The sequence below is a fragment of the Melanerpes formicivorus genome, unplaced genomic scaffold (genome assembly GCF_026170545.1).
Source record: "Melanerpes formicivorus ecotype bairdi unplaced genomic scaffold, bMelFor1.0.p_v2 SCAF_12, whole genome shotgun sequence".
Lineage (NCBI taxonomy): Eukaryota > Metazoa > Chordata > Aves > Piciformes > Picidae > Melanerpes > Melanerpes formicivorus.
The window spans coordinates 9,989,544-10,012,229 of NW_027142364.1; the positions used below are offsets into that span (position 1 = coordinate 9,989,544).

The following is a 22,686-nucleotide window of genomic DNA, read 5'->3' on the forward strand; positions in this document are numbered from 1 at the left end:
TATTAATCTCCCAACTTCATACTTAAAGCAGATAGAAACCAGTTAAAAAATACCTACCCTCTCCCCCCTTTATTTTTTCCAGAGAACTTCATTCATGGTTTTATGTGTTGCATGTTTCTGCAACCAAAGTTGGCAACTGTGGTCCAGAAGCAGCAAATATGATTTATGTGCAGAGTACTGTATAAAGCTCAGTGCTGTCAAGGACAAGAAATAATGTTCCCCAATGGACATAAATCTTTACTTTATAAGACTTTTGAGTCTCAAGCGATTGTGTAACTTTGTAGAGGGCTCAGATGGGAATGTGCAGAGTATGGAGTAAGAATTGTAAATTCTACTGCCTGATGAATCTAGCTTGCACCATTCTCAGGTTGTTTCTGAGGGCTTTTGGCTGTGTATTTAAAGCATCAGTATATTTAAATACTCTATAGTATTATATCTTACCAGACATCAGAATCAGCAGCTAACTGGTCCCAGTAGTCACCAGTTGTATTTCTTTCTACCACAAGTAGCTGTGGTCACTTCCTTGTGCCTTCATTAGCGATGAGACTTGGTTGTTCCCTGCACAATAGATTCTCCCCTTGCAGGCTGAAGATGAAGAGAGGGCAACTGGAGATAGTGTAGCTGTGGGTTATTCACATCTGAAGAAAGACTGAATTGCAAGTGGATGTGGGCAGTTTGGGGAAGATGGAAGAAATGTGGTAAGCTTTCCCTCTTGCAGTCATACAGTGAGCCCTTAGCAACACAAATACCTGTTCCCACACAAACATGTGAGGTGTCAGTAGGTAGCTCCTATACTATACATGCCATGGTCTGTAGCATACACACAGACCACCAGCAGTTCAATCCACACAGAATCAGTTCTATAAACTACATTCTTTTTTGCTAGACTCATGCTTTCTCTCCATAACACTATTAATACTCATTTGCAATAAACAAAAACCCACCAGGCTTAGCTTTATTCTTGCAACAAAATTAACACATGATGGTCTGTGACAGTTTTAACTCATCAAGAAAAATGCTGTGCCCACAGTGGAAGGGGCACTGTACATGCATAAGGACCATGGAGTTGGTCTCTGAACAGACCCAACTTCTCCTTCCAGGAGCCAAACTGAAGGAGTAGAGGTGTGTTTCAGCTCTTTGTGCTTCACTTCTTTGTGCACACAGGTGTGTCCCTACACATATACTGGCATGTTTAAAGAGGGGAAAATACTGCCTAAACTTTCATCTGTTGCTGCAAACCAGCAACAGTCCAACAAGTCCAAGTGCCAAGTGCTGCACTTTGGCTATGGCAATCCCATGCAGAGCTATAGGCTGGGGTTGGAGTGGCTGGAGAGCTCCCAAACGGAGAGGGACCTGGGTGTGCTGATCGACAGCCACCTGAATATGAGCCAGCAGTGTGCCCAGGTGGCCAGGAGGGCCAATGGCATCCTGGCCTGCATTAGGAATAGTGTGGCCAGCAGGAGCAGGGAGGTCATAGTGCCCCTGTACTCTGCTCTGGTTAGGCCGCACCTTGAGTACTGTGTCCAGTTCTGGGCCCCTCAGTTTAAGAAGGACATCGAAACACTTGAGCGTGTCCAGAGAAGGGCAACAAGGCTGGTGAGAGGCCTTGAACACAAGCCCTATGAGGAGAGGCTGAGGGAGCTGGGATTGTTTAGCCTGGAGAAGAGGAGGCTCAGGGGTGACCTCATTGCCCTCTACAACTACCTGAAGGGTGGTTGTAGCAAGGAAGGGGTTGGCCTCTTCTCCCAGGCAACCAGCACCAGAACAAGAGGACACAGTCTCAAGCTGCGCCAGGGGAGGTTTAGGCTCGAAGTGAGGAGGAAGTTCTTCACCGAGCGAGTCATTCGGCATTGGAACGGGTTGCCCAGGGAGGTGGTTGAGTCATCGACCCTGGAGGCGTTCAAGGGGAGATTGGACGTGGCACTTGGTGCCATGGTCTAGGCATGGGGTCTGTGTTGATAGGTTGGACTTGATGATCCTCGAGGTCCTTTCCAACCTAAGTGATACTGTGGGATACTGTGATACTGTGACCTAAATGCATCAGTCAAAGGAAGTAACTGGAGATAGCATGATAGCTTTGGAGTTCTAACATCAGCCCTGCCAGCTATGAAATTTTGAAGCCTCTAACAGCTTCTGTTAATGCATGTTAATGATAGCTTGTGAGTATTAAGGGGCTTATAATTGTGTCTGTTGTTTGCTGGCCTTAAAGGTGTTCCCAGTTACTGGGGTCTACAGAGAGACTTGGCTCCACAAATAGTTATCCCCTTGGAGGTAAAAACAATGATCCATCAGTGTTTTAACTCCTGAAACTTTGTTCCAAGTCATCTCAAAGTTTGCAGGTATTTTATCAGGTGTGTATGTGGGTTCCTAGAACTGTGTGACGCTCCCCACCACCTAAAAACCACCACGGTGTGTATCTACTGATAGTAATCACAAGGGTTTGCTGTCTCTTTATGGTGAAGGCTATCACCAACTTCCAATACTTTCCTCTCTCCAAAAGAGCTCTCTTAATTTCTGCCAGTAGCATTGTATCTAGTAAGGCTAAGGGATACATTTGCAGAAGGTCTTGGCTTCCTGCCTGTCTTCTCCAGCACATGAGGGTCACCTACCATGGCGTCACTGAGATCTTCAAATCGTTGCTCTGAAGCACTTGAGTCAGTGAAGCTGGCAGGCGCTAACCCTCTGAGGTCCTAATGCTCCCTGTCTGCTAAGGGCTCTTACATGCACGTAATCACAGGCTTTCTAATCTGCCATACCTCAACCAGTGCTGCCCACTTCAGGAGTGCACACACTTGATCAGGTCCTGTAAAAGAACAGTCAAGGATAACCTGTGAGAAAGTGAAGATGAGTGATTTCACCATTCATATGTAAAGTAGGAGCCTCCCTTTCAAAGCTGCCCTTGGTCCAATACAGAGAAAGAACTTGCCCCTGTGCCTGGTGTAGCTCACTAGCTATCTTTGGTTGTTTGGCTTTTCAGGAATCCTTGGTTTGGTGTTTCAACTCTGACCTATGGAAGGAGGAGTCTTAGAAGTACTGCAGTATTTTCCCCTTCAAGGATTTAACTTCAGAAGCATAGCATAAATTAAATTGCATTTATTCCTCCTTGAAATGGTAGTCTGATCGTGTGCAAAGAAAAGCCTGCAGAATTTTACTGCTACAATTCACTCTGATAGTGTCTTTAATAATAGTTTTTGGGATGTCCATGCACTGGTTTGCTAGTTCAGGAAACACGTGAAGGATAACAGCACAATAACAAAGGGGATATTGGAGTACAAAGGTTTACTGAGAGAAGGGGATAAAGAAGGAATGTGACAGACAAGCAGTGGTGGGTAAAGGTTAGTGTAGAGGTTATTCCAGGTGCAAGTGTTTGTGTAAAGACAGAGGAGTTGAATATATCTGGGTTTATACTGTACTTATGCCTCAGGTTCCTCTCAACATAGCTTTGATATCAGAATGTTTCTTGAATTCATTCTCCTCTCTACAAATCCTGATTTAAAGCAGCTTCTTGTGCAAAAGATCTTGGTGTGGGGTTTTTTCTTTTGGTTGGTTTGTTTGTTTGTTTTGGTTGGTTTGGGTTTTTTTCCTCCCTTAATACTCAGAAGATATTTGAACCATGTAGTGGAAAAATAAAATCGCTCTTGACTCTTCTGGGCATTTAGAGAGCATGGCTGATACTCAAAAGCCATCCTCAGCCTGGTCCTGTGACCAAGACCCCCCTGTCCCACACTCAGTAAACTGTGGGCAGAGTTAGCAGCAAGTTCAGTCATGCTTTAATGCAGTGATGGTATTCCTTGCAGTTTTATACCAACCTGACAAAAGCAGAAAAACTCTGGGAGCAGTAGAGGGAAGGAAGATCACTGAGAACAACCAAGGTGCTGAAGTGTCAACCTTGCTTTTCTTGAGGGTTGTGAAAAGATTCCCCCTCCCTCTGAGGGGCTGAGGACTAGCCCTTGCTGGATGCCCTTGGCATGCCCTGAGAGAAGCACTGTTCCTATGCAGGTGCGCTGCTCCTTGCAGCAAAAGGAGGAAATGTTAATTGCATTAACCCCATCCTCCCACACTGGAGCACATGTGTGCTCTGTAGGCAGCTGGACAGAAAGGGCTTTGTCCCTACCAGTATGAGACCGACTGGAATACCTCTATGTGGCGCATGCTTGCCAGGCAGATTTGCACGGAGTTGTGGAGCATGATCAGGGCACTGGAGAACAGCAGTTGGAGATGTGATGCTTTCCAGCAGCTGAACATCAAGTTCAGTTTCTCTCTTCAAGCTTTAAGTTGAGGGGCAGGTGTAGTTGTAGGGAACAGTGACCTAGAAAGGTTGATGGGTTGTTTTTTTTTTCAATCCTACTTCCAGATGGTTCTACCTATACTCTTCAAAGAGGATCGTGCTTCTGCTTATTCCACTCTCTTGTTACTGGCAAGTTTTCATGTCAACAGGTTTTGTGCAAACCAGGGAGACTGCTTGAGCTGTCCAATACGGACTGTATATTCTGTTTTTTCACATTCCTCTGTCTTTAATGGATGCTTTGCTAGTAAAGCAGAGTGACACATTGATCATTTACTGTTGGGATTATCAGTTTCCTATCTTTGTCTTGCTGATGCTCTTGACAGCCACTTACCAAGTTTCCTTCTGAGCCATATCTTACATGGTTGCCAATTTGTCAGTTGATGAGGCAGGCTCTTGGAGAACAGCCCATCAAGATTCATTTTTCAGTGTGTTGTTCTGCTACACTCTTTCTAGCCTGCTGGCTAAAACAGCTGTATTGGAAAAGGGTTACCTTGGAAGTGACCTAGAAAGGTGTTGATGGGGTTATTGTTTTTCCATCCTTTTCTATCATATAGGACATTAAAAAGTTTAGCTTGTTTCTTATTCACAGTTTATGTATGTCTTGTATCCTCTGATAGCTTTTCTGGTTCTCACATTCCAGGGAGTTGCTTGGTCTGCCCAGCCCTTCTCTGACTCCTTTAAATTGCATCAGAAGACAATGAGGGAGAATTCTCAAATTAACACTAATACATCCCAACTTTAAAGAGCTTCACAGAGCTGTTTCTTGCAAACAGTTGTGCTGTTTTCTACATCCACAAGGCTGGTATATTCTCTTAAGAGGTGAGGAAGCTGAACAGTCAGAGAAGTGTCACAACACCATTCTGACAGTAAATGTCTTTTTTTTTAAAAAAAAAAAAAGGAACCCTGTACTCCTCTTTTATAATGTGTGTGCTCAACAGAATATTCCAGCCCTAAATGGCATGGCTTTCTTGAGAACTCCTGAACAGTCAGAAAGAAAGGAATCTTATGGCCTAGAAACAACTAAAAATTAAGCTTGACTCTCTTTCTCCCTCATTTCTCTGTTCCAGCCCATGTAGTGTTCCAGTGAAGACCATTCCTTGTCTCTCTGTTATCCATGGCTGTCAGATTTTTCAGCTCAAAAACGGGGTAGGAAGAAAAAGGCATTAAAATTCTAGGACCCTTCTGAACACCACCTCTATGTCACCTGTCTGTTCCTCAGCTATGTAGTAAGAGTGTCATCTTCTATTCTGACCCATTTCTAGCTATTGCATTCAAGTTGTTAATCTTGCCTTGTCTCTAAGATGGAGCATTTCTTTTCCCGTCCATTTTACTGTATATCCTAGTCAGCCTGTCTTTATTTCGGGATGTTATTACAGAATCACAAAATCAACCAGGTTGGAAAAATACCTCAGAGATCATCAAGTCCAACCTATTACCTAATATCTAACACCACCTGACAATTAAACCATGGCTCAAAGTGCCACATCCAATCCTTTTTTGAACATCTCCAGGGATGGTGACTCTACCACCATCCTGGGCAGCACATCTCACTGGCCAATTTCTCTTTCTGTGAAGAACTTTCTCCTCACCTCGAGCCTAAACTTCCCCTGGGGCAGCTTGAGACTGTGTCCTCTCGTGATTAATACAGCATCCTTTGTTCTGCCTGTGTCCAATCTCATATTGAAAAGACCTGTTTTCTAAGGCTTTTGCATGGGCTGTGACAGCCTGCTGTGGCTTCTCTCTTGTGGCTCTTGCTTCACCAACTCAATCATAACACACTTTGGTTTGATTTCCAGGCCATTCCTGTCTGCATCCCTTGCCTGTCATCTGTCAGTATTGAGAGAGAATTTTCCACCTTCAGTCAAACCCAAATGCAAGCCCAGCACTAGCCCAACCCACCCTGGAAATGTGTCATCTTCTGTGTGTGATGCTGGAAGCTCCCTTGCCTCAGCTAGCAGAAGAGTGTGGGATGTGTTGTGCTGGTGCATGGCTCACAGCAGGAACACAGTTCCTTTAGGTCTTGGGAATAATTCCCAGATGCGTCAAATGTGTTAAAAGTTACATTGCTGTCCTTGAAAATAAAACTTGCTTTAGGAGAAACTGGAAGATTTTTTAGCTTTGTTAGAGTCTGAAAGCACAAGACATAAGTGAAGCAGGTTCTGACTTCTTTTTTTTGTCTTTCCTTTTTAAATTGTTGTCAGAAGTGGCCCATCTCAATGGCTCCTTTTCTTGCAGTGTACCAGTGTGGCCATGCCTTCATCCATGCCCTACACAAAGAAACTGTCAGGCCAATTTTCTTTCCATTGAGAAATATGTTGTATCTTAGAACTTGAAGCAAGTGAACAACTTGTAATGTTTTGGCAGCATTATGTGAGTAAACTGTCCAGGGAAGTACTGGCTGTAAAAGCTGCGTGGGATTAAATCATGCAGTACTAGCTGGAGAAACATGCAGTGGGAGTAACTGTGCTCTAGTAACAGTGTTACACACTGTACAATTCAGAGCAAATGGTGGGCCTCTGACAGACTGTTTTTCATTTCAGCAATACATGATAACATGCGGCTTAAGAAGGTGTACTTGTCTGATGTTTTCTGGCTATGGCTCGATAGTGAATGACATCCTTTCTGGAGGTGTTAGCTGCAGCTGTTGCTGAGAGTTAATTCATTCTGTAACGAGGTTGATAGTAGCTTATTTTGGATACTGAGCAAAGTGTGATAGTGGGATATTTGGGAGCTAAGGAAACTTGGTTTTCAAGGATTGATTTGCAGGTGGCACTGCCATCCCCTCTCACAATTTCATTTGCTGCACATACAAGCAAGGTCATTAGTAAGGGCTGTACAATAATTAGTATCAATTTGATGAAAAGTAAAAGTGTGTCATTCACTCTCCACTTTATTCAATATTAGAGTGGGGCTTCTTGAGTGATTTACTGTCTGAAGCCTTGGTCCCTGACCAAATTCTGTGATTGCAGCATGGCTTTTTGTGTAACCATACCCTCAAGGCAGGTCTGCACTCACCACTTGCACTGTCTGAGTGGCAGTGTTATTCACTTGGTGCAGTCCTGGATGAAGGTGGCTTTTAGTGAAGAACTGGAAGTAAATTATTACAATTGCAAATTAAATTCCAATGAAGATTGTGCAATGCTTACTTGAAATATGTTCACTGAGGAGTCATAGTTATACAAACTAAATACATAGTTATATAAACTAAATCCCACTCTACTGCAAGCCACAAGGTAAAACCTTCAGCTATTTAATCTCTTGCAGACACCACCTACCACAGAAGCATGTTTGATTGGTAAGAAGTAAGACTGACGCTTTATGTCTGTCACAGAAAAAAGACTCATGGTGTTCAGCAGCTTGTGGCAAGAGCTGGAGAGCCCTCTCCCACTTGGAGTTACCATGGAAGTAACTCCCCCATACACAGCTTCTGAAAAGCACTGTTTGAGGGCATGTAGTGTGGGGGTGAAGACAAGAGCCAGGTCACAGCTAGAGTCACTCTGCAATTTATGCCCTTGTTGAGAGCAATTTCTGCTCAAGCTTGGTCTGGGGTGAAATGGGTTACTGCAGCTTAACATTAGTTGTGTAATGTTCCAAGATGTACACAAGGTTATATGTGCTCAGGCAATGTAGTGCAGGAGGGCACTTGAAGTTTGTACATTAGAAAAGCAAAGGAACATAGCTGTAGCTTAGATGCTTCTTAGAGACAGCTGCAACAAAATTAGGTGAAAACCTGTCCTCCATTGCAATTTTTCATCTTCCCCCTCTGCACTGTCATCTTTCATTTCCCCCCAACTTCTCCTTCCAGGTGGTCTCAGAGCAGTGCCCAGGAACTGAAGGACTTTCCCTTTCAAAATGTCTTTATAGATATTAAGTCAAACTTTCTGTGTGTTCACCTTCAAATGCTAGATCATGTTCAGGAGTGGCAAAGGCTTCAGGAGATTACTGTAGAATTACATTATCATGGCTTTTACAAATTGTCTAGTGTTCTGTGGCACCAATAGAATATGTCTGCCAGCCTGGCTCACCAGTGTGTCGTCATGGTCACAGGAGTCATCTATTTCTTTTCAGTGTAACTAAGTGACCAGGGAAGGAGGTAGTTGCAGTGCAGGTTTCAAAGAAGTGTGTGTGTGATTGTGCTACCCATTCACCACAATTAGCTTCTCCTGAAGATCTGCATCCCTCTCAAGCACTGTGTGGTGGCTTATGCTCTATCACTTCATGAAAAGCCTTCAAAACCAGACAGGACTCGCAGAATGCCCAGGAGTTGAACAGTGCATTGATGAGAGTCCACTGAGGACTTGAAGAACTTGCATTACATTGAAGTCTGCAGGCTTAGGGATCTAAGTATTGTGCTGTAAGGCAGGGAGAACTGGGGTTTTTTTAAGCCATTGAGTGAATGCAGGCTGAAAACCCAAAACCACCTCGGAGCTTGGGCAGCCTGTGGATCCCAGTGGTTTGTTCCAAATGTGAAGTGCAGCTTATGAGATCTTGAAGCTGCACTGAGAACACAAACCCTCATCCTATGCATAGTTACCCTTGTTCTATATTTAGGGTAGAGACAGAGAGATACGCAGCTTCATTTTAAGTTCACCTAGCACACTGAAATAATTCTAGACTTGATTTTATAATGTCTAATAAAGACATATCTTAAACATTAAGAAGTTTAAGGAGGTGGTGGAAGGCAGAAGTTACTTGACTGCTTAGCACTTTCTAGCTAAAAAAAAAAAAAGAAAAAAGAGAGAGAGAAAGAAAAGTACCCAGCCAGGCCCTAACTCTTAAACCTCTTCATTTTCAAGTTTTTTGCCTGCTGTGTTGCAGAATACATACAGGAGCTATACAGATCTTCAAGAAGAAACATTATGGACATTGATGTGCTAACATCTGAAAAAAAGAAAGGGTTTCTTATATGCATTCTCTCTGCTGGAAGAGCAGCTGAGAGTGTTCTGTTCATACCCGTATCAGGTGGCTGCTCCCTCATTGCCCTTCCCAGAGAAGGGTGCTACCATTAGGGTATCGATTAGTCAAGCAATTAGTATGTTTAAGGAGGGAGCAATGACTTCTAACTCCTAGGAACATGTGTGTGCACATATATGCACTCATTGGGGTTTTGGATTTTGTGTGTGTGTGTGTGTTTAAAGCTATTGCTTAAAGTGCAGAGTCATCTTCTTTTTGTCCCCGGCTTCAGGCAGTAGCTACTGTATCATCTAGCCCCAGCTCCAGAGACTGGATTATTGGATTCATATTTCTCACTTTCACCAGAGGCTGTGTGTGGGTTGAGTACATGAGAACTGGAAGATGTGGAATTACCTCCTCTCAATGAAGGACTTGAATACTGGGTTCCCCTCTTCCTTTCCTGGTGACTGTTGTAGTTACTGGCTTTTGGGTAAAAGATGGGCCCTACTTTATGGCTAGAAAAGGGCTGCAACTGTAGTGAAAGCTTGTCTGCGATACATACTCACCAAGAGCCATCCCAGACCTTCCTGAAGAGGGGGGAAGTGCCTTTTCATCCTGATCAGGCATTGGTGGGAGCTATGCTTAGGCTGGACTGTCTATGAGTGTGTGGTGAACTTCACAGCAAAATATTAAGTTCATAAAAGCATGCTTAGGGCTCTGCAGAGCTGGTTGGAGGTTTTCTGGTTGCAGAGATTTGGGGGTTAAGTGCCACGGTCCCACAGAGCTGTTGGCAGAGGTAGCCAAGTCTTTCAAACATTCTGGCTCCAGGATCCTGCAAGGAAGTGGACTGCAGAATCCAACAGCTGCCTCTCCTGGACCCCTGGTCAGAGGGCTCCTCGCAGACCGTGCTGCTGGCAAACGCTCAGCAGCTTGTTGCACGTTCAGGTGTGCAGGAAGCCCTGGGTGCCTTCACTGTGCCCTCAGGCTGTGGCACGGCCAGCCCCGCCCGGAGCTGCAGGATTTGCCTCCTGGCAAGACTTGTCTCTCTTGCTGGCAAGTTCTTAGTGGGGGTGGAAGGATTTTAAAAAGCAGCCGCCTAATCCACTCCTGACCCTCCTTAAAAGCCAGCCCTGCGCAGCACTAGGCTGGCTGGCCGCGTTGCTAAGGCCTGGATGTATCCTGGCGACGGCGCCCAGCAAATAGCTGAGCTGCTCTCTGGAAAGCCAATATCACAGCCCGGATTGCAGGGCTCCGCAGGCTCCGGCTGGTTGCGAGAAGGAATTCAGTGTCTTCCTTCTGCTAACGCCATGGCGCCGCTTCCTTCGGCAGAGAAGATGCATAAACTCACGGATGTGCTGATCAGCATCCCCCTGAGCTAAGGGGGTGAGGAGGGGGTGTTTTGGCACACGTGCAGCGCGGGTCCAGCAATGGTTGTGTCGAACTGCTGAGACTTCTGCTTTTGAGAGCTGCAAAATAGCTCGGTTTGCAGCCTTCTGCCCCCATCTGTGCCCCTGCTGTGGGCTGTACAGGGGGCACTTCAGAAGCCCGTGGGGGTTTTGCTTTTGTGTTTGGTGGTGTGGTTTGTTTGGGGTTTTTTCTCTTTTTTTTTTTTTTTTTTCCCCCTTTTTTTCTTTTTTTTTTTTTTCCTCCCCCTTCTCCTGGGGGCTGAAGCCATGGCAAAGGTCCCTGACCGAAGCAGGCACAAATGGAGTGCACTTCACACTTTCCTCCGCTGCAACATGAACCCGGAGACTCAGCGGGTAGTGGTCTTTGTCATCCTGCTCTTCCTCATCATTGTCAACGTGGTGCTGATGTTTCTTTTGGCATTTCACTGAAGGAGGACTGCCGGTAGTGGTGTGGTGCATGGGGGTTTCCAGGACTGGGCAACAAATCAGCAGGTCAGCTTGTCGTTGTTTGCCTCTGGTCTGCTTGTCTGCTGTTAACAGTAACCGTGTGTCTCAGACTATCCCTCCTTTGTTTTCTAATCGTCCTTCCTCACCCTGCTCCCGTCACTCTCCTCCTGCCATCACCTGTGCCTTGCAGTTTGGATCACGGTTAAACAGAGAAAGGGAAAGAGGTAACAAGCTAACCTGCTTTATCATAACTGCTCTCCGTGGCACTAATCAGCCTCAATGCCTAACGACGATGATACCATGTCTACACATAGCACTTCTCAGCCCTGGAGAAGCCCAAAGTGCTGCTGCTTTGTTTGCAGAGGGACAGTCATCCTATAACAAGCCTTTACACAAGGACCTGCTGCATGTAAACACCTGCTGTAAAACCTGAACACCATAATGCCTCCATTGCTCTGCCATGGTGGACACTGCACTCTGCGGTGGCATAATGCCCAATTAGCCAAAGTGATTGATAATAGAGTGCACCAGGAATTCAGGCTGAATAAAAGCTACAGCAGTGTGGAAGAAGTGTTTTGTTGGCTTTTATCCCATTTTCTTTATTATATCTCAGTGCTTATCTGCTACATGTATTAAAATGGCTGGCAGAACCACAGCACAGGACACTGCTCACAGGCCACACGTCTTGTACTGATCAGTAGTAGCCACACAGAGTGGGGAAGTGACTTAAGGAGCACTCCTGTAGACCCCTTTAGGAGGAAAGTGCAGCAAAGCAGAGTGCTTGCTCCAGGCCTGTTCACCTTGTTGATGTTTTGTCGGCCACCCTGTACACTACGCCACTTCCAGATTTGCCTATTGGTACCCTCTACTCGATGGTGTTGAAGGAGACCTATTCCTGGAGGAAGACAGACTGGAAAGGAAGTTATTTGTCCTAATGACACTGCTTGCATTTGTGATGGAGACTGTGCAAAATATCCAAGCCCTTAAAATTCAGCAGGATCCTTCATTTTCTGTGTTAAAATAATCTGCAATTTAAGTACAGCTTTCACAAAGGCAGTGCATTTTCTGGCACTGATAGTTGAAGTTACTGCAATCCTTTCAGTCCTGAATGTTTATGGCTCCTTGAATATAATCTGATGTTGAGAAAGGCTGGATGGTGATGTTGTCTCTGTCATCATGAGTGATGCACCCTGTACCAGTTATTTATGTGATTGCGTGTAATATGTTAGTGGTGTACAAAAATGTCAGTTTAGCACGCAGAACAAATGAAATTTGTACTTGCTGAGCCTCTTTCTGCTGTATCTGAGCACAGAACATCCTTTTGCCTGGGAGAGAATGGTCTTCTGCTGTGCTGGGTGTGGGACAGCAGCAGGCCTTAGCTTTCTGTGCTTTTCTTGGAATATCTTACATAGATGAATAGCTTTGAATTACTAAAAAATCTCATGTGAGCCACTAACTCTGTTAGCTAGACACTGTGATAAACAGCCACTGGAACCGTCCACTATGTGGGGGTTTCTGAAATTACCATTTAAAAAAACAACAACAAACCAACTCAAACCTCAGCATACAACTTGTTTTCTCTCTCACAGCTTTACCCATGGTCTTACCTACGGCTGCAATCAGAACTTTATTTCCATTGTTTATTGGGAAGGATAAGTGAGAGATACAAAAGCATACCTCAGTCTTCAAATGACAGATGAGAGACTACAGTGTGGTTTTGGGGTCATAGGTCTCTGTGACAAAATGCTTTTGGCACTGTGTGTGCGAGGTCTGATCATGCACAATGTTTGAGCAGTCATAGACCTCAAATCACAGCAGCCCTTGCAATGAATGGTCAGCTATTTCTGTCCTGCCTGCTCTGTATGGTGGAATAGTGCAAAACACATCTGATGGTGAATGAGAACCGTGGTTATTCACAGGGTCTCCACGTACACATGTAGGTCTGGAGAATATCCAGTAGGTCAATTCCATTCATAATCCAAGTGTTTGGCTCAGTTGCATAGAAGCCATGTGGGGCAGCTGGTAAGCTGAGCACAAATGTCTGTCAACCAAGACTGATAGTAGATTCGCAAAGTGACTTGTGCTCTTGTTTAGCTCCATGTCATGTCAATGCAATGCTTCTTGGGTAGCTTTTGTCACTGAATGGAAGACTGGAGCTTCCTGTTATGCTCTGCCTAGGAAGATGCTTCAGGGAAGTTTTCCAGGAATTCTTTTCATTTAGTATCCTGCAAAATTGATTAAGTAGCTGGAGGAGGTCTTGTGGTGATCAGGTAATACCCCTCTGCTAGCTGCTATTTGCTCAGTCTGAGAACATCCAATTCCTGCTGCTTGCTAAAGGACTCTACTGGGTTTTGGAAGGGATTAGATGCCAAACCTGGTGGTGATGGGGTCCCAAGGCAGGCACAGCTCTGTTGTGAGCAGGCTAGTGCTCCCACAGTGCTGCAGACTCCTCCTTTCCTTCTCTGTCTGGTGCGCTTTTACCAGCCTTACACCATAACTCTGGGAAGTGTTGCTGCTGTTGACATGAAGGACCCAAGACTTTCCCCAGCAGGAGAAGACCTGCCTGCTGCTAGAGAGATAAAGCAAAGAACTATTTTCCTCAAGGGATATGGGGAGTCCAGGACAGGGAGCAATAGCCTGGAAGAAAAGTATGTTATAGAAAAAGGTAATGTAACTCTGGGTGAAATTGCCTCCCTCTTCCCTTCCCATTCCTGCATAGGGAAATTTCACCTGATTATTGGTATCTGTCCTGGTTTGAGGCCAGGCAGATCCACTCTTGCCCCTGAAAGGGGGAAAAGAATGACACTCACACAAATGGATTGCAGAAGTGATGGAAAGGTTAAATGGAAAAGCACTAGTGTTTTACAGAAACTACAAGCATAGTGACAAATGAAACCCAAAGCATACAGAGTCCCCTATAGCACACCCAACACTTCCCATCTCCCCACCTGAAGGTATACCCCAGGGCTCTTTCCCCCACTCCCACCCCCTGCTACACCAGTCTCAGGTCTGAGACAGACTGCCCCTCCCCGTTCTCCTCCTGGCATTAGGCCTAGCCAGGCCTAAGAGGCCTCGAGATAACTCCCCCGCTGTGACCTGATAGGGAGCATCTCCCACAGGAGCAGAGAGAGAAGAAAAAGGAAGTGAAAGACTTTGCAGCTGGATTTATAGGGCACAGGATATTATGGGTATGAAATATGCTGTTTCCTGTGTCCACCTACTGGACCCTTGGGACACTGGAGGTATAGCTTGTGGGGCAGGAACAGGAGGCACCCAGCCAAAACTGCCACAGTATCAGAATAGTTGGGAGGGAAAAAAACTTGTTCTGGCATTTGAAAGTTCTCGTAAGACAAACTGCAACATTAAGGAGTACTCATTAGAGACATGGATTAGAACCTGCCACAGACATTAACGTTGGTTGCTAAAAGCCTGGGAATACTTTTCTTCTTTATATTTGATGTTAGATACATTTTAACTTTCCACTGCTTGTCTAGGTGTATGTTACCTGACTAATCTTCTTATAGGGAACTCAGTGGTTTTTCTCCTTCAACTTCACTTACAGATGTATACATTCAAATGGAAGCTGCAGTTGATATTTAAGTGTTAATCAGTCTGATATTAATTGTGAGTTATTCAAACCTACCTCAAATCCAGGATGAAGAAGCTGTGATGGCTGATAAAGCCCAGGAAAAATAAAGCTAGTGAAGGATGCCTGAATCATGTGCAGGAGCCATAGATGGTGATAGAAGGACAGGGGGGAGGAGCTTTTGGCATTTCTGTCACCATAGTTGGCTTCTTCCTTCTTTGCTTTCAGTGCAGTTATTTGATAGAAGAGATGTCTGCTCCGTGGGAAGGCTCAGATTGCCTTCCCTGTAGTCATCTAATGGCATTTGGACCATAGCCCCAGGGAGGGAGCAGAATGGTCAGGAAAGGGGGTGCCTTGAAGTCACTGCCGCTCTATAAAGAAGTTGGGGTGCCTGGTGAGCCCACTGTGCTCCCTGCTCCTGCTGCAGATCAGATCACATCAGCCCTTTTTATGCCTGCTTGTGATGACTTCTTCTCCCTGTGGTGCGGAGTAAGAGCTGTGCCCTCAGCTTTTCCAAGTGCTGCACTGCTGGGATACTGTAGCTGCCTGGCAGAGCAGCTTGCAGGGATGGGGCAAGGTACTGCTTCCCTAAGCCCTGCACAGGTACTTTGTGTTACCTCTGTGTAAGGCAAGTTCACCAGAACGTTTAACAGGCAAAAGCTTTGCTCTGCTACTGCTTTACTCTGAGGCCTCTAAGTGCAAAGAGCATCTAGGAATAGGAGTGAGACAAAGGCATAATTTCCAAAGGGAGAATCCAGCCTTTAGATTGTATCTTTTCTTAATTTGTTCTCCCAGGCTAAACTCTTTTCTGTGGTGATATGTGTCTTTGTGATTTATTCTTGGAATCCAAGGCAGGAGATGGCCAGATAAGAAATACAGTAAGCATTTAGGATGATACCATCAGGAATTACTTTTAATCAGCGTTTCCAGTGTCTTGATTTAAAGAAAGAAAAACCCAAACCCCATTAAAAAACCCAGCTCCCAAAATAACAAAAGAAGTCTTGTTACATAGGTTAAAAGAAGATTTTCAAGAGAGGGAGGGCTTAATATTAATGCCAGGTTGGAATGGGTTGGAAACTCTGTAATAAAATTGTGTCTTATTTTAATACTTGAACCTGTTCTTTGGCTGGGATTATTCTAGGTGTGACTGCTTGTCACATATGATGTACTTGCTCTTGTGTCTGGGTTGGGCAGTGGTGGAAATCAAACTCAAAGCAGTATCATGGACCTGTGTTGTCTGCCCTCTTGCATGTACATAAGCCTTCTGCCTTTGTAGTTGACAAGAGTGATAGTCAGCTCAGCAATGCTGATAATGCTGAAAGAAAAATGTCTTCTCAAGTACCAAGAGGATGTTGTTGAACCTTTCAGTAGAGTGTGTGAAGGCCTTTGGGGAGAGAGCAGGCTGGATAAGGCTTTAGCAAACTGGTCTAGGAAGAGGTGTCCCTGCCTATGGCAAGGTGTTGGAACTAGATGATCTTTAAGGTCCTTTCGAGCTCAAGCCATCACAAGAATGGAATTAGTCTGTTGTCTTCTATCAAGGTGTGCTGGTTTGTAGTGAGCACTATACATGGATAGTACACAAATGTTATTTACAGACCCAGTGCCTGTAGCCTCTGTGGTCCTGTGGCTCAGAACAGCATAGCAGAGCTGGGTTTTACTGCTTTTAGTTGTTTTGATTCGTGACCTTGTCCAGTTTGGCACGTTGAGTGTCTGCAGAGCTGTGACAAAATTGGTACAGCAATGCAAACACTCTAGACATCACTTGTGAATCTAAAGAGATACAGCAGGAACTTTCAGCAGCAGCCTAGCACAGCTTTCCTCACCTCACCAAATGAAACAGTTTTAGCAGTAGATGAAGATGGGCTGCTAAGTCATGACTTTGTATTTTTAGTGTCCCAATTCACACCTGTAGCACCCAGGAGTTGGGACTTGTTATACTAAGCCCTGTGTAATTGGGTAGTGAGAAAATCTATACTAGACACAGAGGAGAGCCAGAGACTGCAGTATCCCCTTGCTGCTTTACCAGAACATGCTCTGCATTGAGCTGCTGCTGCAAATCTACTTTGTCATGCTGAAAAGCCTATGGCTGCTCTGGGAATGTTGTGCTGGGTGGCAAGGTGACTAAAATGAAAACCTGTGGGGAACAAGAGATCTGTGGATCTTCTCCTAGTTGGACTACAGAAGCCATGTTCTGCAGGAGGAACAGCAAGCGCTTCAGTCTCACATACTTAGAGGGCTTACATGCATTGTGATCTTGGAAACAAAAATGTGGCTCTGATTTGAGGCTTTAGCTTTGTTTAGGCCATTAGGTCTCTTCATCCTGATGATGTGGACATGAAAAGAAAAAAAAAAAAAAGGATCTATTCAAAAACATAGTCTCAGAAGATCCCAGGTGACGGATCCCATGTGCCTGCTTCTTGAATCAGTCTCTGTCTAGCACAGGACACTTGCAACATGAAAAGATCGGTGTTTTGGGGTTTGTGGGGTTGTGTGGCATGGATTGATTGTTTGTTTGTTTGGGGGTTTTGATTTTGCTTGTTTGGGTGTTGGGGGTTTAATTGGTTTCAGTTTTGCTGTTGGTTTGGGTTTTGGTTTTTTGTTGTTGTTTCAGTGTGTTTAGTTTGAGGAACCTTCTGTAGGCACTACAAAACAAATGACTCATTTTTATGTTTACAGATTCTAACCATAAACAAAGGCTAGGCAACCTCCTTTGGCTGACAGTGAGACATTATCAAGGTTTTTGGTTTTTTTTCCTTTACTCTGTCTACTAGTAAGATTTTCCTCTTGTCCATTTTCAAAGAATAGTACTGATAACAATTCTTAGGTCAGTGAAGAAAGGTTCTAAAGCAGTGTGTGCACTGGGAGAAAGATCACTGGAAAGATGTGGGGCATGGAAAACAAAAGTTCTGAGTCCTCAAGAGCCTGAAGGAATTCTGTATCAGGAGATGAAGAAAGGCAGGGAGACCATCTCTGACAGCCAGGTCATGGAAACTGCTGAACAGTCTCTGTTGGCCTAGCATGTCTACCAGCACCTACCAGTGCTGTACAGATTTTGGCACAGTGCTGTTAATCCGAGGAGATAGGAGCAGTAACAAGAATTTCAGCGTGTTCTTTGCAGTGTGCTCCATTAAAATTAAATCCTGCACACACATGAAAAGGAAAGCTGTGTGCTGTGTTTCTGGCTTACTGCCTGCTGTGAGCCTGAAGAGATGCTGACCTTTTGATGATTCAGAGTGGTTTGCTAGCAATGCAGTTTGTATCTGCTTTAAAATGTTTTCTTTAACCTTATTTGTAAACCAAATTTAGATTAATTTGCCTTTAGCTATAACTAATTCCATAACTTGCTGTATCTTTTGGGGGAAGGGAACAGCAGCAGTGGTCAGAGAGCCCTGAGAACTGAATGGTTGCCTTTTGTTTTCCTCTGCAAAGAGCCAGGATGCAACATTTATCCTCAACCAATCTCTGTGTTGGAGGAGCTGCAGCTGAACTGTTGTGAATATGTTGTCCTGGGGGATCTGTACAGTATATTCTTCACTTGTCCAAAGAAATAGTAGTGAAACAGGAAGGAAAAAAAGGAGGTAGAAAGGAAAGATCTCTAAATTACTCATGGGAGAGGCAGTGGCATTAGGAGCTGTCCTGCAGAGAAAGAAAAGGATGTCCCAAGATTTGTTGGTGGGGGTGCACAGAGGAAGGGTAATGTTTCAGGCAGCAGTGAGAGGAGAATGGGGGGACAAGTTTGATATGAAACTGTGTTACAGTAGAGCTTTTTAAAGAAAATATTTTTTTATTTTGGTGCCTGAGAAACAGCAGTGCAAAAAAGATGCACTAGCAATCACTCTTAAATGTGAAAAGAGCCAAGCACAAACATCCTAGGCCATTTCCATTCCCAGGTTTGCAGTTAAAAGGCTGTCAGAAAATGTAAAACATGCATCAAGCAGGTATTGTGTGGGAAATACGGACTTCAGATCTGTTGGTGAGGTGAAGCAGGGGTCAGTCTGACAGTTTTCATCCCCAGCCAGGCTGGAACCAGAAACTAGACAATTAGTGAAATGTGTGAGCCCTAGGTTAAGTCTTGTTCAGATCTCAGCATTCAACCCTAGGCCTCTCTCCTTTCCAGTCTTTCAAACCCAACAAACAGGAGATGAGTGTGTGGCTGATTTCCAGGTGCTGTTATGGCAGCAGCCCAGCAAGCCCCCGAGTAGCTGTGCATGCTCTGTAGCTGTTCCCTGAGGGATGCCCACATCTGTGCTGAGCAGGGCTTCACATGCTGAGCAAGACTTCCACATGGCTTCAAAATAACAGATCCCACACACTTTATCCTGCCCAGGGCTTCCTGTATCACCCCAGAACATCTGGAAAAGGGGGCTGAAAAGAGTGATTCTGCCAGAGGTCTGGGGTAAATAGGTCTGTGGTGCCTGGATCCTACCTTAACCTGGAGTGGCAGGTGCTGCACAATTGAAAGAGGTATGAGGAATGGGTTACTCAGAAGTTTAAGGTGCTTAAACCACTTTTAAACCTCAAACTCCTTAAGCCACTTCAAGGCTTTAGATGGGTTTAAAATGCTTAAAACACTTTAAGGCCTTACATGAGTTTAAGCTGTTAAAGCTGATTTAGACCTTTGGAATGACTTAAGTTCTCTGGTTTTGAGTACTTAAGGACATTTTGAGGTCTTTTGAGATCTCAATTGTGAAGGCCTTTGTGAACATTTTAAGTGAAGATCTGGCTCAAATTCTGTCCTTTAACTTCTACAGAGGGAGTCTTTCTCTCTGAACACCTCCCAGGCAATGTCTGAACCCAGGTTTCCCAGGGTACACTTTCATCTTCCTTTTTTTCGGGGGGAAAAAAAAAAGCCAGGATTTGGACATCCATGTGGTGGGGACAAAGGGCTATTCCAGGTGTGTGGCCTGAGCTTCCCTCACGTGCCAGACGAGTGTAGTGTGACAGGATAAAGTGTGTGGGATCTGTTTCGTTGAAGCCATGTGGAAGTGCTGCACTTTTCTTTGCCTGAGGAGTCCCAGCTAGGAAGATGGCAACCCAACCCCAGAGGACATCTTAATGTTAGTAATTGGTAACTGCTTATTTTCCACCTGAGCAAGTCTTGCTGTACGTACCTCAGGGAGTAGATACATCCCTGTCAAGTTAATGTTTTCAGGGCTTGCCATTTTCAAGAAGGATTTGAAGACAATATAAAAACTCAGTATTTCTTTTGTGTTTTTGACTACCTAATGTCCTAAGATCAACTCTGTAGGGCTAGACAGTAACACTTTTATCTGTGAGTTGAGACAACTGCTCAGGCAAGTATGGCTTGACTTTCCTTTCTGTGCCTTCCCAGGTGTGTTTAAGCTCCTTAAAGGCCATACTCTGATATGACATGTTTAAATGGCCTCAAAGGATGTACATTTGCTTAATCTCTTTCTAAACCATTTATATGTTTGGCTCTCTGGCATCCTGTGGCACAGGTTAGTTATGCACTACAGGAAAAAAACACTGCTTTAACACTGAACAACTTGCCTGTCAATTTCACTGGGCACCCTTGGCCTTGCACTACAATTTATAAGCCTTCATCTCATGACCACCTGCCATCTGCCCTTCTCCACTGCAGTTTCAAGGGCTGCTTAGCTTGTACTGGCCTAGAAACTATTCCCACTTTTGATTTGTGCTGCCCTTTGTGCTTTGTCTAGTTGTCCTCATCCCTCTTTCTTTCTGAGTCATTCCCGACATTCAGACTTCCTGGCCCTGATGGAGCAGGCCAGTGTTTCCTTTGATCTGTCTGTAGAGACATTCCTGAGGAGCAACTCATTTAGTCAGCCATTTGTGTTAGATATTGCTTGTGCTACATTTAGAACAACTGAAAACATGTTTCACTTATACCAGAAAATAAACGATGTAAGTTTAAATAAGCCTCCTCTGGATGTATGAAAGGTTCCAATGGAAGCTGTTTTACAGCTTTAGTTACTATAAGCACCATCAGCAACTGCAACATTTAACTACAAAATATAATGCAAAAAAACACATTTTGAAGAGTGCCAACAGGTTTGAGAAGGACTCTGCTCCTGTTGTTTCCTTATGCCAAAGTTTAAGGATGTTAGTTCCCAAAATTAGCAGACTCTCTTGCTGTACATGTCACGGGAAGAGTGATGGCTGGGTACTGAGGGCACTTTCATAAGAACTTTCCTGGCCTCTTTCAGCCAAAAGTAAGATGTTCTAAAGGAATCTAACCTGATTTGTTTTGCATTATAATAATAACCTCCCATATCTTAGCTGAGGAAGCCAGAACTTCTTGCATCACTATTGGGAGTTTGAAAAATGCCACTTAACTGGGCTCAGGTGGATGTGCTCCAGGCATGCTTTCTCATGCCATACTCTTCATACCCAGGTTGAAATAACATGGAGCACTGCTCTGCCTCCTCCCCTTTTTACAAGGGATGCTTCCCTCCTCCTGTAGCACTTCATAAAGGGAACCTTCAAAGCTGCTCCTTGCCTGCTGTAGGGGGACCCTCCTCCTCTTCCCATCTGTTTAAACCACTGCTAAAGAGGAATCGGAACTCGCATGACACCAAAAAAAACCCAAACCACCAAAACCAAACCCCAGGCAAACCCCCAAGCAACAAAAAGCCAAACCAAACCCACACATCCCATCCCAAAATAAAACAAAATCAAAAACCCAACAACAAAAAATGGGAATAATGTAATTAATGCTAGTTGGAATGGTTTTGTGGGAAATAGTTCTTGCCAAATGTGAAGACAAATTTTGAATGGTTGGTAATGGAGACAGCTACACTAGATGTCACAGGAGGAATTTGACTACAAGCATTGATTTAAAAAGCAGCACTACAGAATATGTGTAGCACATTTAACTAGATTAAGATCTTGGCTGACAGACTTCTCAGATTTGTTATGAAGAATCACTGTTGAATTAAAACTGGAATTGGTGCTGAAAAAGTATGCAGCTGACATGGCAGGCAAAAGGCCAATGAATAGTGAGGGCATGGCTTGATTGGGGGCATGGTGTGTGGGTCTGTGCTTCAGAAGCAATTAGTGCTCATGGGCAGACACATGCCTGGTGTGACGCCACAGCAAGGAAGGCTTGTGTTACCCTGAAGCATGTAGACATAGGAGCAACAAGAAGCAATGAAGTGTTTGCTGTGCCTGTGGAGTTGTGTCAGAGGTTCTGGCACTCGGCAGTCAGGCAGCAAGTTCAGTCTAGTAAGACTAACCCAAATTCCTTCCTGGCAGTGAAGGGAGACAGGACCCTCATGGTTAATCCGTGATGCTAAGATAGGTGCTGAAGATGAGCCTTTCCCTGGGACGCCTGTCTCCGTAAAGAGGAGATGCTCTGTAAAGGCAATCAAGATAACTTGTTCAGACTAAATGCCTGCTGTTCAGATGACAGAAGATGACCAGATAAACTGTTGTCCATCATTAAACAGTGAAGCTAAAAGTTTTGAGGGAAAGCAAGAGCAAGCTGTCTGGATGATCTGAAAATTATCTTGTGAGTTCAAGACAAGAGGCCAGATGGCTTCCACCCACATTTGGAGAAAATAAGTATTTGTGTGAATGAAGCACTACTTTGGGGCAAGAGTGGAAATACAGTTTTTCTTTTAATCCTCTGTTGCACTTTGCGTAAGAGGAGGCAGAAGAGAAGCTCTGGAAGTGATGGGTGAAGGAAGTGGACCTGGGAATGGGTAATACTGCCTCTGGGGTCAGGACTGATGCAGGGCTTAAATGTTTGATGTGCTGACCCAGTTCAGCTTCAGTCTGTAATGCACAATGTCAGGAAGGGAAGTGAGGGGTGGGTGGCAGGCAAGCAATGAACACAAACTTCACAGGAACCGTTTTAGTTGACCAGGACTTGAGTGCAGGTGCTTTTCATGGAAGGTGTCTGGTTTAAGGTCACAGAACTGAGAAATAAATTGTTTTATTGCAATCCTCTCCCTGAATTCCCCCATTTCCAGTATCTTCTGACACTCCTGGGTTCATTTTTTAGGTCTGTGATCCAGCACACTTGCTATTATCAAGAGAAAGCTATTAAAATTTTATTCAAATAGAAATGAGCAGCTCAAAGA

The 22,686-nt window shown here is 44.5% G+C and overlaps 1 protein-coding gene across 2 annotated transcripts in view; it reads left to right on the forward strand.

Moving 5' to 3' along the window:
* ARHGEF4 (Rho guanine nucleotide exchange factor 4) overlaps positions 1 to 22,686 on the forward strand; it is a 176,653-nt gene that overhangs the window by 127,062 nt on the left and 26,905 nt on the right. The window contains exon 1 of one of the 2 annotated variants that reach the window (XM_068145263.1): positions 10,418 to 11,079. The exons of the other annotated variant lie outside the window; for it this stretch is intronic. The gene's annotated coding sequence lies outside the window, so the exon portion shown is untranslated. Of the gene's footprint in view, positions 1 to 10,417; positions 11,080 to 22,686 lie in introns of those variants that run through there. 2 annotated transcript variants of the gene reach the window in all.